This window comes from Artemia sp. Qi Xiang Cuo, chromosome 12, assembly GCF_049724085.1.
Source record: "Artemia sp. Qi Xiang Cuo chromosome 12, ASM4972408v1, whole genome shotgun sequence".
In the NCBI taxonomy this organism is placed as follows: Eukaryota; Metazoa; Arthropoda; class Branchiopoda; order Anostraca; family Artemiidae; genus Artemia; species Artemia sp. Qi Xiang Cuo.
The window spans coordinates 53,151,832-53,166,873 of record NC_142805.1 but is presented as its reverse complement, the minus strand read 5'-3'; the positions used below and the strand labels follow the sequence as shown (position 1 = coordinate 53,166,873).

At 34.0% G+C, this 15,042-nt stretch overlaps 2 protein-coding genes across 2 annotated transcripts in view; one reads left to right on the top strand and one right to left on the bottom strand.

Annotated features, from left to right (window-relative positions):
* Positions 1 to 15,042, bottom strand: part of Pngl (N-glycanase Pngl) — a 492,631-nt gene that overhangs the window by 317,858 nt on the left and 159,731 nt on the right. The window lies entirely within an intron of this gene.
* Positions 1 to 15,042, top strand: part of LOC148946270 (uncharacterized) — a 279,226-nt gene that overhangs the window by 198,050 nt on the left and 66,134 nt on the right. The window contains exon 2 of the mRNA XM_089097649.1: positions 4,336 to 4,494. The gene's annotated coding sequence lies outside the window, so the exon portion shown is untranslated. The remainder of the gene's footprint in view (positions 1 to 4,335; positions 4,495 to 15,042) is intronic.

Sequence of the window (15,042 nt, the reverse complement as noted above, 5' to 3'; positions counted from 1 at the left end):
CATAAAACACAAGGGCCGTTTAATATGAGTAGGAGGCTTTTTAAAAAAATCACGATAAACTTTAGCGCAAAGAGCAACGTATGGAGGAAGGAGACAACCCATTCACATACAGAATAATTTCTGTTTGTATCGAGTTTTAATGTTGCGCTTTACTTTCAGTTGAAAAAATTGGTTTATTTAATTGTTCTATTTATTCTTTTATTATAAAAAAAATAATTCTATTAAAGGAGAAAGTCAGAAAGAGCTGTAACAATGGGGCACTGTATGTGCAAAAAGGCCAAAGCAAGGCCAACGCCCGCTTTTTGTAATACAAGCATTTTGAATTATTTAGAAAAAAACTCTATTTGGGAAGTAAATTGTATTAAAGACTCTTAAACGTGATAAGACATATATGTCATGAAGCAGCGATCAATGGGCCTTCAAATGAGGTACTATTCAAGCAGACATGGTTTAATCCCTCAATGGGTATGTGATAACTGAAAATCATCTCGTTTATAACCAAATTGAGCTTATGCTCAGAATGTTGTCGAGTGACAGCTTTCTTGATGTATTTCATCGGTATGATGAGAGCATTCCCAGTTTTGACATGAATAGAAATTTGTTCTAATTCTTTGGCCTTACAAATGGAATTTTATTACTTGGGCACTAAAAAAACTGGTTTTGTTAAATAAAAAAGTCACAAAGTCCTGTAACAATCTGGCACGTATTGCATTTTATAGTAAATATTTAGGATATTGTTTTCACTTAATAAAAACACTATATGTGGCATAATAAGACCAAGCGAGGCCGAAGTCCGCATGTATGTGATACAAACATTTTAATTTGTCAGTACCCAACATAGATTCATAATTTAAAATAAATACCAGGTTTCGTATGAAACAGCTTGATAATCTTCTTTGAAAAACGAATTGGCGATAATAGTAATTTTTACAGACTAAAGGAAATACACGAACTTTGACAAAAATATTTTAGAAGAATGAATAACCTTCATTTACAAAAGAGGGAAAGGGGTAGTCTGCACGTTTTTTTTTTTTTGATAAATCACTTTTATATTGCTAGACATTGACCTTGTTTTTATGTATCTTTACTACTGCTACTACTAACAACTCACCGCAGCCCCAAGCCGCCTGAGGCCAACACAGTTGCGCACCCTCCTCCTCCATCCCAATCTATTCAAAGCCTCCCTTTTTACATCCGCCCACGAAGGTCACATTTCCTTTAAATACTTTCTTTATGACGTCCTCCCACCCCAGACCAGGACAACCGGCTTTCCGCTGAGCCTTAGACAGTTAACCGAAAAGAACGATCTTTGGCATTTTCTCATCCTTCATCTGCATAACGTTCCTTAGGTAACTCAACCTGTCTTTCATTATAGCCCTAGAGGGCGGTATTGAACCATATTTTTTGTATGGCCTATTGTTTGAAATACGATCCGTCAGCTGGGTACCCAGAGCAACCTTTAACTAATTTCTTTAATGCATTGCTTTCATGATTATGTATCTTTGGTACATAATTAACTTTAAAAAAAAGTTTTTTCACCTGATAGTAAGAAGCAACATCAAGATTTAAAACGAACAGAAATCATTGCTTACATGAGGGGGGTTGCTCCTGTCTCAATACTTCTTTCTTTACGCTAAATTTTGACTTTTCTAGAATATTTTAAACGGGTTATTATTCCAATTAAATGGCCCTTGTGTTTTACGAGTAGTTTTAAAGAACTTGGGCAAAAAGGCAAACTTCACCGTGAATAGCGAGGCATTGAGGAGGGTAGCACCCCCTCCCCCCCCCCTATATACGTAATAATTTCTGTTCGTTTCGAATTTTGATGTTCCTCCTTACTTTCAGCTGAAGAAAATGTTTTTTTTATTTTATTTCTGATTGTTAAGAAATAATAGCGGGAAATCCGGCTCCCCCTCCATGGAAGGTTCTTCTCATGTAAAATAGTCCCCCCTCAACCAAGAAAAATTCTTGCAGTCAATTTTGGATGATTTTTTTTTGTAGCGCACTTTAATATGAAAGAATATCTGTTTGTTAATAAATCATGCGAAAAATCTCCCTTTCTGTGGAAAAGTTTTCCCACAAATACCCCATTCCTAGCATAAAGTTGATCCCGAAGAAAATTTTCCCAAGAAAATTTCTCCCGTGGACCACCCGTCCCCCCCCCCCTTTATCGGAAAGATACTCTTAAGACAATTCCAACCTGGTGAAAATTTCCCTTAACATCTCTACACCTAAAATAATATCAGAAAAAATCATCTTATACAAATAACATACCTGTGGAAGCACAAATTCAGCTTGTCACCAAGTCTTTTCTTTCCACATGAAATAACAATTTTCGAAATCTCAATGAAATCAAACGTCAAAATTAGCGCGTGAACTGGAGGCAAAGAAGAAAAAGCGCAAGGAACTCGCGAACTCGCAAAATCCCATGCGATCTGGTGTTTATTTAATAATATGTCTATATGACCCAAAACTGAATGAAATATTTTGAATATTAGTAACATCTAAAGTTGATCTTTCCTGTAACATGATACGTCTCTGTGAAATGCTTTTGCTGAGAGAAGTCAAATCTCCCCTCCTGTAACTTGAAATGATTTATCTTTGTTTGGGTTCTTGGGCGCTGGGCAACTGGTTTTGTTAAATAAAAAGTCAAAAAGTCTTTTAAGTGTGGGGCACCTCTAAAATTTTATGGTAAATACTTTGTAAATTGTTTTCCTTTAATAAAAATATTGTATATGGCATAATAAGCACAAGCGGGGCCAAGCGAGGCCAAAGCCCGCATGTATGTAATACAAGCATTTTGATTTGTCAGGAGCCAACACTGAATGACATATCTCGAATATTTGTAACATGCAACTTGCCTTTTTGCGAAATGCGTTTGCCAACAGAAGTCAAGTCTCCCCTCCTGTAATTGATAATGATCTCTCTTTGCCATATTCACCTTGCCGACACAATGCCTTGCTGACGTAAATTGAATATATCTTTGTGACTAGTAGAATTCTTTTGTGTATACCCGTATCATCTGTGATTTGCTAACTCTAGATATGATACTTTTTTAAATCGCTATTAAGTATTAAATGTATTATTTAAGTATTATTTAAAAAGTATTAAAATGAGGTTATTTTTAACAATTAGCTATTATATTGTTATAATAGGTATAAGAAAACAGAGTTATGCCACTTACTGGTCTACCAGCTTAAAGGCAACTAGTTTACTTAACGAGCCAAAATTTTCATAGGCTACTTTTTGCAGACTCGATTTTGGCTTGAAATAACTCTCAAACGAAAAATCTTGAGTAATTATACCTTACATAGAAGGATTAACGTTACGTTTACGTTGTGTTAACGTTACGTTATGTTTGCTTTTTTCGTAATATTGTATCATTTATCGAATTTTCTTTGAAATTTTCTACTTTTTAACGAAGTAGTCAGACGGTACACTATAAGTGGCGATAGTGATTTTAATTCCTATCTTGTCCTGTTAAATCGCCAAAAATCTAATTCATCTAAGTTTCCCTTTCTCATGGTCCATAAAAACAAATATTTCCATTAGATGCTTCTAAGCTTCATTTTTTTAAACTTATCAAACGATCAAAATGTTTCTTACCAAAACGATCAATGCTTTCTTTGGTTCTCTTCTCAGTCCTTTGGTTCTTGTTGCAGTTCTTGATTCGGTTCTCTGTCCGTTGGTTCAGTCAAATTGATTCTTATCTCAGTTGTACATAGAAATTTGTCAAAAGAGGGCAAAAGCTGCTAGGGAAGAGTGAATTGTTAATGTTTTATTTTATTTCATAATGAAGTTTTCAATGAAAAGTGCCTCCAAATGCAGTTATTTAGTTTTTTGTAGTAGCTTATGTAAAATTAAAAAGAAGAAATTGTGGTTGAATAATCTGAACAAAAATTAATCTAAAAACATATGCCATCAAAGGCCTTAGGATAACACCGCTTTCATTTGAAGGTACACTTGTCCTTGCAAAGAATGGTTAATGTTTAATTTTTTTATGAACGGAAAGTGTTGGTAAGTTCAACTATTAGTTTTGCTTGTTAGTTTTTGCGGTTTACCGTGGCAACACTGACGAAAATTCGATATTACATTGTAAACCTCTTGATTTCAAAATAACTAAAAGAAAATCGTAGTTTTGCAGTTTAATGTGGCAATGCTGGCAAAAGTTTGATACTGCCATAAAAACTTTTTTAGTTTTGAAATAACTGAAAGAAAATCATAGTTTTCAGGTATAAATAGGACTGAGGTGGGTCAAGGGGGCTTTTTTCCTTTTTTTTCTTTTTTTTATCATTTTTTTTGTAGTTTCTACTTTAATATTGTGTTTTGTTTTAGAGCATGAAGTGAAGTCAAGCAAAACGATACAAACAAAATTAAACGAAACGGGACGACCGCTTGCCAAACTGGAAAAGATACAAAAAGAAAGACTAAGTTGCCCTTTGCCAGCCCATTCAAGCAGTGTGCAAAAGCCACGAGAAACCGAGTTTGTGCTAGGTACAAACCTAGCCTTTTTTTTTTTTTTTTTGTCTTTTTGTCTTGTTGTATTTTTGTCTATAAAATAAGAAGTGCTAGTATCGTATTAATGAACTGAAATTAAGGAGTGATAAGGCCCAAAAGTAAATGGGACAAAAAAAAAACGGAAATTTTATAAAAATAGAAAGTCAAAATCTTCTTTCACTCAACGGCCCATGTTTTTCAGCATTTGTTCCTAAACAATTTTGATAAAAAGTCAAGCTTTACCGTAAAGAGTGAGGGATTGAGGAGGGGCAGCCCCCCTCATGTATAGAATAATTTCTATTCGTTTTAAGTTTTAACGTTGCTCCTAATTTTCAATTAAAAAAAGCTTGTATTTTTTACTTAATTTTATTATGGCGGCAATGCCATTTACAGACTCAGAATTGCTGTTGCCTCAGCGATGAGGAAGGAATAGTTAGCTATAGTGTTATGAGTACTAATAAGGAGATTAGTGAAGCAGAGGAAAGGTGTGGCCTCTTCTTCGTATCTCATGCATTAATTAAAAAAGATATGATGTCTGCAACTTTTGTAGAAGCTTCGTATAAATGCTAATGAAAACACTGAAAAAGACCACCATTCTATTTCTCTTAGTTGTCTTATTATTGCCGCTGTTCCCGTCACAAGTTTGGAATTTGGTTAAGAAGCATAGGAAGGAGTGGTTTCTTTTAATCATGTTTAATAATAAGGAAACTGTCGCATAAAAGGTTTTTGTTCATGGAGGAGGGGGGTCTAATTGTCAAGGTTTGTTTTTGCACAATATTTTTTACATGTATTTTCTGAAACAAATAAGAGTTCCAAACAAGGATAAGTCCTTTTATTAGATAGTGAAACAAATACATACAAAAGTCCTAGATATTTCGATGACATAGTCATCATCATCAGTAGAGAAACTGAAACCAATGTATTTTTCAGGGAAATGGGGTCAAACCAACCCCCCCACCCCCAGCCCTACTGGACACGGCCAAGAAAGGAGCTCAGAGAAGAAAGAAAGGGTATGATTTGTTCTAATCTTCTTGTACGTGAATTAAGACAAATTGAGATGTATTCTCAACACTTTTTGTAAGAGCCTCGTAAGATGGAGAATCCTTAGACAGCGGATCTATCTAGCGATTATAGCAGAATTTGCAGAACTTAGCAGAATTTGTGTGGCTTCTTTTCCTATAAAGAAGATCAAAACTGCGCTTCCAACTACGCTTGATTGAAAGGTATTCACTTCAATAACAGAAATGTAGTTTTTCGCATTTAAAAAAAAAAATGGAATGAATGAGAGCTTACAGTGAAAAGTTAGGGCTATTTTTGCGAACTTGTCATGGAAATAGCTCATTATTTTGGAACAAATCTATAGAGAAAACTAAAATTGCGCTTCTCTGATTGAAAGGTTTATGTTCAATCATAGAAATCTATTGTCTGTAATTTCATTGCAAAAAAGGAGCTTACAGTGGATAGTTCAAATAAGAAGTATTTGCGTATCCTTGATGCATATACAGGGACTTATTCTGATACAGTTTAATTTGTATATACTTAATCAGCTGTTTGATCATTATCACCAATTCAAAAAAGAAGAAAAACACAAAATCCTAGTTCAAGGAGGACAATAATAAACAAAAAATTTGGTGCGACAGTAATAAAGAAAACTAACTTTATTGGACAATTTGAATAATTGCCCAAAAATTTCATGAAAATATTGGATTTCAGTGGGCCTCGAGACCCTAACCACCCCCTGCGTACGTCCTAGTTTTTTAGTTTCCCATTTACAGTTATTTGAAAGTAGCTGTATCTTCTCTTATTTAAAATGTATAACATGAGCTGATATTTTTACCCTTTGTTTTTTTTTCGTTTTTTATTGTTTTTTGTTTGTTTTTCCTTGAGTTTGTAAAAATCGGTGTAATTTAGCAAGTGCAACGAAACAGATTTATGAATAAACCTGTACCTACCTAGCTACCTAGCTGAAAATATTAGTCGTAGTAAAATCATAATTAATATTAGTTCTGATTATTATTATTATCATATTAATATATTAATTATTCTAATTAATTTATATAGAAAATAAGTTATATTGATAAATAATATATTAAATTAATACATTAGATAATTTTATTAGTTAATTTGTTATATTAAGTAATATATTAAATATGTTAATACATTAAACATATTAACCATATTAATACATATTAATCATATTTATTACCATATTAATCATAGTGAAAGGTTATGAAAATATCTAAGGCTAACCATAGGATTGTGTTGCAACGAAATAATTAAGTCTATTTTGAATTTTCAATTTATAATCCAGTTACTTTATGTTATTTTAGTTTTAGATTCTAATTGCTTTATGATTTTTGCCAATTTTGTTTCTATGCTTAAGACGCCTTCGGGCAAAATATCAATTTGATTTTTGTTGTCTTCGGTTTCTTTTTACTGGCCATAGACCCGATTGTCGTTTCCAGATTCCTTTCTTCGATTAATCACAGTGCAGCTCCAGCTGTAAAATTAACTTTACATTCCTATAAAAACAATTCTGAATTAAAATTACCAGTTTGTCATTTTTTCTTCTGAGTTGTTTATTTGTAAACATTTGAAAGCAGTTAATTCTCACTAAGAAAAATATCAAAAGAGACAAATAAGATCAGACCAATGGCGTCAAGTAACGAAAATTGGGAAGGGGGTGGGGATATATATATTTTTCAATATCTAAATGATTTTTGTTGTGTTAGTTTTTTAAATGAAAATACCCCAAAAAGCTATTTTTCAAAATCTAGGGGGAGGATGGAAATATCTAGAGGGCACAGGCCAAATTTTGCCCTCCTCCCTACTGCCCAATTTTATCTTCTGGATTAGGCCAATATGTAAAAAGTAGGGCTTCTTTTGATTGTTCTTACTATCATATCTGGCCCAATCGGTCTAAAATATTATCTTATGTTTGTTTTTATATAAAAAATAGCTCTAAAGTTAACAATATTATACTTCTGGATTGCTTTTTTCTTTCAGCTAAAAATATTTCTAATACGTTAGAAAATAGTTACAAAATCAACTATCCCGGATAAAGTCATATCAATCTACAATGATGCTGCATAAATGAAAGTAATTCTGGGTTGAATTATAAATTCTGTTATTTTTTTTGTGAACCGCTCACTTAAGAACATTCAAATGCTGTTATATCCTTCCTTTTTCAGCAGAAAATATAACTGATAGTCTAACTCAAGTTATAAAATCAACTAACCCGGATAAGGCTGTACCAGTCCAAGGAATAAGGAAGGCAATGGGTATTGAAGTTGTACCGTCCAAAGCAAGGCATTCTATGACATCTGATTCGAAGACAAACCTGGACCGTGAATTGGAAAAAATTTTAGAAGAAGAATCGCTAGTAAATAATTCAAGCGCCGGTCAGATTCTCAACGAAATATTCTCTTAAATTTATTTTGCATTTTATCGTTTTTATTAGTTGTACCCGTAGCTTTTGTATATTGTAATTTCGATAAATTATATATAAGCTGATATAAGAATACTATTATGGGTAAATTTTTAATTTAATCAGTGAACGCTAGGAATTTTTTTTCTTATACACATACTAATAAAAGTCCATAATGTACAGTGTATTAAAAAAAAAATCATTTCTGTAAGTCTAGATTCAAAAAATTGCCTCGTTATTATAATTTCATTTTAATTCAAGTATGTATAAAAGGGTAGTGTAGTTTTAACAAAATTATTTGCTGTAAATTATGCATACCAAATATGTGATAGAAATTGTAGCAATCCTCTGGAAACTTGAAAAGTAATTTTACCATTTTTGATCTTTATCATCATCATTACCATCACATTTATTTTATCTAAGCCTCCGCACGTGTCCTGAACCAGTAAGGTCTAAGGCCTTTTATTGACAATTGTATGGTTGGAATCCGTGTCATTTTACCTATCCAAACATTGCAGGTTTTTGACAGGTCGTCCTCGCTGGCACTAGTGAATCCTTCTTTTGAACCAAGTATGATTCACACAGAATAGTTCTAGCATTTGATCCCCAATTATTTGTTTCCCAGCCCCCATCTAATGAGATCAGATGGAGTAAGATACCCAGTGTAGTCCTCGTCTATTATACCCAGATATACCCTCGAAGATACCCAGTGTAGTCCCCGTCTATTATAATGGTTTATTGACCCTGGCTACCTACAAAATGAATAGTTTGACACAAAATGCATAAGGATGCTGCGTCTTCTTTCTTATCACAAAAGAAAAAAAAAATCTGTTTCACTTTCACATCTGTTTATTATTTATTTATTAACTGAAAACCCGTCTACAAAAACTTGAAAAGGACGAAGCAAAATATATGAAAAAAAAAGAAAAGAAAACAATAGTACGAGACAAATATCGACAAAACCAATAAGATCAAATAAGAACGTCAATTATAAACAAATCTAGGATAAAATAGGAACAAAATCAAACAAAGAAATAGCAAATTCACACATACAACTTCAACATATATATATATATATATATATATATATATATATATATATATATATATATATATATATATATATATATATATATATATATATATATATATATATATATATATATATATATATATATATATATATATATATATATATATATATATATAATTATATATATAAAAAAAGAAGAAAAATCAACAACAGACGAAATTATTGCACTAGAAGTGAGCCTAGCTCATGACTAGCTACTTTTCTATTATGTTTTTTAATAACTCGAAAGATAGCTATTTCTGGGTCTACAATTTTATATATTTTAACTATACATGAATTTCTCTGCCAAGGTAGTAGACATATTAAATATTTTACAAAACAGAAAAACAGCGAACAGATTTTTGACTTTTCAAATTTTGTAAATATTTTCCAAAATGGGGCGATGTACGATATATGGAGGAGGGCTACTGCATTGAACAGGCTAGCTAGGAGATGACGATTGAAGCAGAACTTGCAAGTGACAATAGAGGTGTAATTCTGAAATTCGACGGTTAAGATGGTCGATGAGAAGAGATCTAGTGTGACGTAAAGAGGACCCGATGGGGAGGCCTAAGTATACTAGATGATCAGCAGGCTCAACCATTGAGCTCCCAAGTGCTATTGAAGGGGGAGTGGGACCCTTCCAGTTGAAAAGAACTATTTCGGACTTCGCCAAATTGAACTGAAGCCCAACCTTGACGTATTCATCTTGAAGGATAGCAAAAATTTCACTAATTTGCGGTGGTGTTCGACTGAGATTCGGAATATCATCCGCGTAGCACACAAACGACAGATTAGTAGATGCCAAAATTAAAGAGGATGGACATTGCTCTTGAGCCTCAAGGACGTAATTGTCGAAAAAAATGGGGAAAGAAACTGCACTTTGTCGAGCGCCCTTTAAGATTGATATGAGCCTTTTCTTAGGAATCGAAGGCAGATTTTTATCTGGCAGAAGTTTCAGTCGAATGGATAACCGTGTGTACATTTCCCTTACTGTACGAATTATATCCGGATTCAGTCTACGCCTACCAGCTTTAAGAAGCATTGCAGGGTGAATGAGTGAGTCAAATGCACGTCTTACGTCGTGGCCAGCAAGAACTAGACTTTCTCCCGCAGAATCGACATCAATAAGAGCGTTTGCTACTACAGTGAGAGCGTCAGCACAGCCAGTTCCTCGTTTGAAGCCAAATTGGTGTGGTGGTGTATAACAAGTTACTTCGAGTTCGTCCCTAAAGAGAAGCTCGAAGAGCTTACAAAGAGAGGTTGCGACCTTGATGGGCCGAAATTGCTTGAGTTGTCACAGCGTAATATGTTTTCGGCAAAGAAGCTAAGAAGGCATTAAATTATTTACCATACTGATCCTGAAGATGGGTATCAGGAAACGAAAACGCCGATTCAAAGTGAGCATACCCTTCATCATCAGGAATATCAGAGGGATGCACAGAGGGGGCGTGGTTACGTGACTGGGAAACCAATTTGAAGAGTAGCGTACGGTGATGTCTGGCTCTAGCAGAGTTCCGATCGACAAGCATCTTCCGATGATAAAGCAAGAGCCTTCGAAAATAGTCTTTTCGTACTGAGGCGTAGATCATTCACGATACAAGATCGCGGTTTATCGCAATCTTTCCACAGATTGAACCAAAATTTTGCTTTTCTCCATGATCTAACTAGATCAGGATTTGATGACCAACCCATGATAATACCTTTACAATTTCTTCTGAAAGGAACTGCTTGGCTCTTGGCAAAACGAAGGGCATGGCAAATCTTGGCAGAATACATGTCCAGACTAAGGCCTGTTTCTTTTTTCGATAAATTATCTGATATCTCTAGAAGATGAAATGGTACTCGAATTTTATGTAGGATAAAATCCGAAGAAGACTTGAATAGTTCACTATTAATTTTCGACCAATCACGCGAAAGTGGAGGCGTTCGAGGATTGGTTTGGTACGTATGCTGGGGTGGTGTGTGAATAATAATGGGAGATGAAATGGGAAAATGGTCCGATGGCTGGTATTCACTCAAAATAGAAATTTGTTCCGTCTCAAGGTTGCAAGATATCGCGATGTGATCCAGATTGGATGTATAGCAGTAGAATTGACCGCAATAACATAAGTATTCATAGTAACAGTAGCATTAACACATTACTTTTGGTCAGTTGAACATCCCATTTATCAAGTCCAGAAAGTTTCAACTAAATGACATTACCGACATGCATTTTTACTAACCTTTATATTGATTTACTTTCCAAAGTTTAATCTCTATTTCCAGTCAAAGAAGTCTCCTTTAAGGCTTATAAGATCACCCCTTCCATAAAACTTTTACGCCCCTCATGCCATAACTTAAAACCCTGGCCCCTAGGCTTTGGTGTTTGTGTCAACCCTGGGACATTGTTATATGCTCTCTGGACCATTTTAAACAAAATTGCTATATCAAAATTTCGATCAGATACATTTGCGTATAAAAGAGCGTGTGGGGGGGGGCTTGTTATGCTCCGATCACTTTTGAATCTAAAAAAGGGAACTAGAACTTTTAATTCCTAATGAAATTAGCCTCTTCCAGATTTTATAAACCACCCCTTTAATAAAAACTTTTTATTCCTCGGGCAGCTTAACTTACTACCCTTTCCCCCATTCCCTGAGGGTTTGTGTCAAATCAAAGGCATTGTTAAATGCTGTATGCATTATAATGAACAGAATAGCTTTCTCAAGTTTCGCTCAGATGCATTTGGAAAAAAAAGGGCGTGGGAGATCACTTTTGACTCTAATAAAGGTAACCAGAACTTCCGGTTTCTAATTGAATGAGAACTCTGCAAAGCTTATAAGACAACCCCTTCTAAAACAAACTTAAATGTTAAGACTAGTCCACTAATAAAACTCCTAGCGCTTGGTGTCAGGGCTCTGGGGAGTATCCGTAAAGACGCAAATACTGGGCATTTATTACTCAAACAAAACGGCTATCTCAATAAGTTGATGTAATATTTTTGGATAAATGATGGAGGTAGAGGACTGGTTGCCCTCCAATTGCATTTGATTCTGTAAAAGGACATTAGAACTTTGTTTCTAATCGAATGAGATCTTTTCAAAGTCTAAACGACAGCTCTTTCTGTACGAATTGCCATGGTTATAAAAAAAAAATGTATTGTGCCCACATTACCTATTATTGAGGCAGTGCTATTACCTAAGTAATATTTTTCTCTAAGTCGGACATTCGGTAAAATTGTGCCAAAATGGTACAAATTCAGTGTATTTGCAACAAAATTCAGCGATTTTGTACTTCGACTATTGTGACTTGACTCTTTTAGTTTCTGTGTGAAGGTATGCTTTCAATTGTTCATTTCAAAAAATTGGCGCCTTTAAGTAGGCCTGTTTGATTGTACTATGATTTGACCCATTAGTAATACGTAAAGGTACAGATTACCTACTCTTGATAAGACAACTCATGGTAAAATTCTACTTTTGGCTATCTTGGAAAGGGTTAGGAAAATGAAACCTTCAGGGGTGGATGTACATATTAAGGTATGTCCCGGGAAGGTACTGTACATACCTCCACTCATCCCCCCTCCCCCTCTATATAATGGTAAATTACCGCTCATTACTAGCTGTTTTGGCTCTTATTTTATCCTATACTACTATCATGAATATAAATCGCTGCTTACCTTACTCAACTTCAGCTTGTAACCTTGTTTATTAAAATATATTCAAAAATCCTATTTCCATTATAAGCAATTTAATTTTCTTCCCATAGCTGACCTTGGTTATGGTATAATGAAATTGGGTCTGTGATGTCACAACTTTGTTTATCATAACCTCTTAAGGGTCGCATGCAGGTGGCAAGTGTAGATAAGCCATTTAAACTTTATTAATTAGGGAAATGATTTGACCAGAGATAGACCAGTAAAAATAACCTAATTGTTTTTAGAGGACAAATTATGTCATGGGAAGATGTTTTTGAAATCCCCCTTCTGCCCAAACTCAAAATTTTCTAAAATTCTACTTTAGAAGCTTCTAAAATATTTCTAAAGCACTGAAAAATAGAGTGCTAAAACATCAGAATCGACTTCAGAGGACACATTATATCACAGGAAGAGGTTTATGAAATCCCCCTTCCCCCCAAACTCAAAATTTTCTAAATTTTCCAAAATTCTAGTTTAGAAGCTTTTTTAATTATTTGTAAAGCGCTAAAACATAGAGCGCTACAAATATCAGAATTGACTTTAGAGGACAATTTATTTCACAGGAAGATGTTTTTGAAATCCCTCTTTGCCCCAATGCTCAAAATTTTCCAAAATTCTACTTTAAAAGCTTTTTTAAATATTTGTAAAGTGCTAGGACATAGAGTGCTACAAATATCAGAATTGACTTTAGAGGACAATTTATGTCTTGAGAAGATGTTTTTGAAATCCCCCTTCCCCCCAAACTAAAAATTTTGTGTTAGAAGCTTTCTTAAATTCAATTCAATTCAAACTTTTTATTTCCTCCGAATACGAAGAGTAAAAAAAGAAATAAATAAAAATAATAACCGATAATCAACAGGCCATAAAATTATCTTAAACTATATAACAACAAATACGCAAAGGCCTTCAATCAAAATTACAACACAAATTAACACTTCATTCAATAGATAATAAATTAACAGTTCACAAATTAACACTTCATTCAAAAATTAAATCAAATAAAATAAATTAAGCTTCGTGCTCAGCTATATATAAATTATGAGAAAAAACATTTAATTTGGATAAAAAAATTATCTTGAATTTTTTCTAAAATATCAACAGGGTTTTTTTTATTTTATATGCATTCTTTAAAAAATTATTTGATTCAGATTTAGAAAAGCGGAAAAGGAACTTATCAAAATTAAAAAATGTGGTTTTTACATGCGCAATATTACTAATTCTAAAAAACGGGAGAAGCGATGAAAAAACTGAAATTTGAGGCAAAGCGACTGTATTATATACCCGAGCCAGTGATTTCCGAGAAAGAAGATCGCGAAGACAAATTACTGCCCCAAAACTAGACGTTTTTCTGCTTTTAACTGCTTTAGAAACAGAAGCACGGCATAGAGCTAAAGTTGGTCCATAAGTTACACCAAGATATAAAAAATATTCCAAATTTTTTAAAATACTATCATAAATAAGAACAGAAATTTCTGAATTAAAGAGATCATTAGACTTAGTACCAAGAATTAAAAACTGACACTTTTCAGGGCGAAAACGAAGTCCATGCTCACTAAAACCCTTTTTTAAAAAATCTACATTTTGTTGAAGTGACTGAAGTGATCGACTCAAAAGGAGTAAATCATCTGCGTAAGCAATCCACGACAGAACATAACCTTTACCATAAATAAAAGTCAACTTAATTTGATCAAACAGCCCCGAAACAGTAATATTGAAAATCAAAGGAGAAATAATGCTTCCTTGTCTCAGCCCCCTACATAACTTAACATTATAATCACTAAACTGATTCTTCCACTTAATACGAATACGAGAGGAGCCATACCACTTTTTTAAAACCAACACTACTGGTAGTGGGACATTATTCTTCAGAAGCGCAGTCATAGCCCAAGAATGGATAATTGAATCATACGCCGCCGCAAAATCTAACGCAAGTGTATAAACTCTATCCTATTGCTTACAAAAGGATATTATTCTTGAAAGGAGGGTATGAGCAACATCCATGCTTAGACCCTTACGGAACCCAGTTTGATTCAGGCCTTGGTTACAAGACTCCAAATACTTTAATAAAACTAACTCAAAAACTTTGCTAATCTGGCACGAAACAGTAATTGGCCTGTAATCAGAACATCGATTCGTATTCCCTCCTTTTTTTGAAAGGGGTGAAGTGGTAGCACGAGAAAAGCTAGTTGGAAGAACTCCAGAAGAAAGAATAGTAGTAAAAAGAGTAGCGAGGAGAAAGATTGCTTTGGGGGATGCCCATTTTATATGGTTTGAATGTATACCATCATGATCAAAAGAATGCTTACTTTTTAGAGCTTTAATTGCTGCCGTTACTTCTTCAACAGAAACAGATATTTTACTATTTGGGCGGGG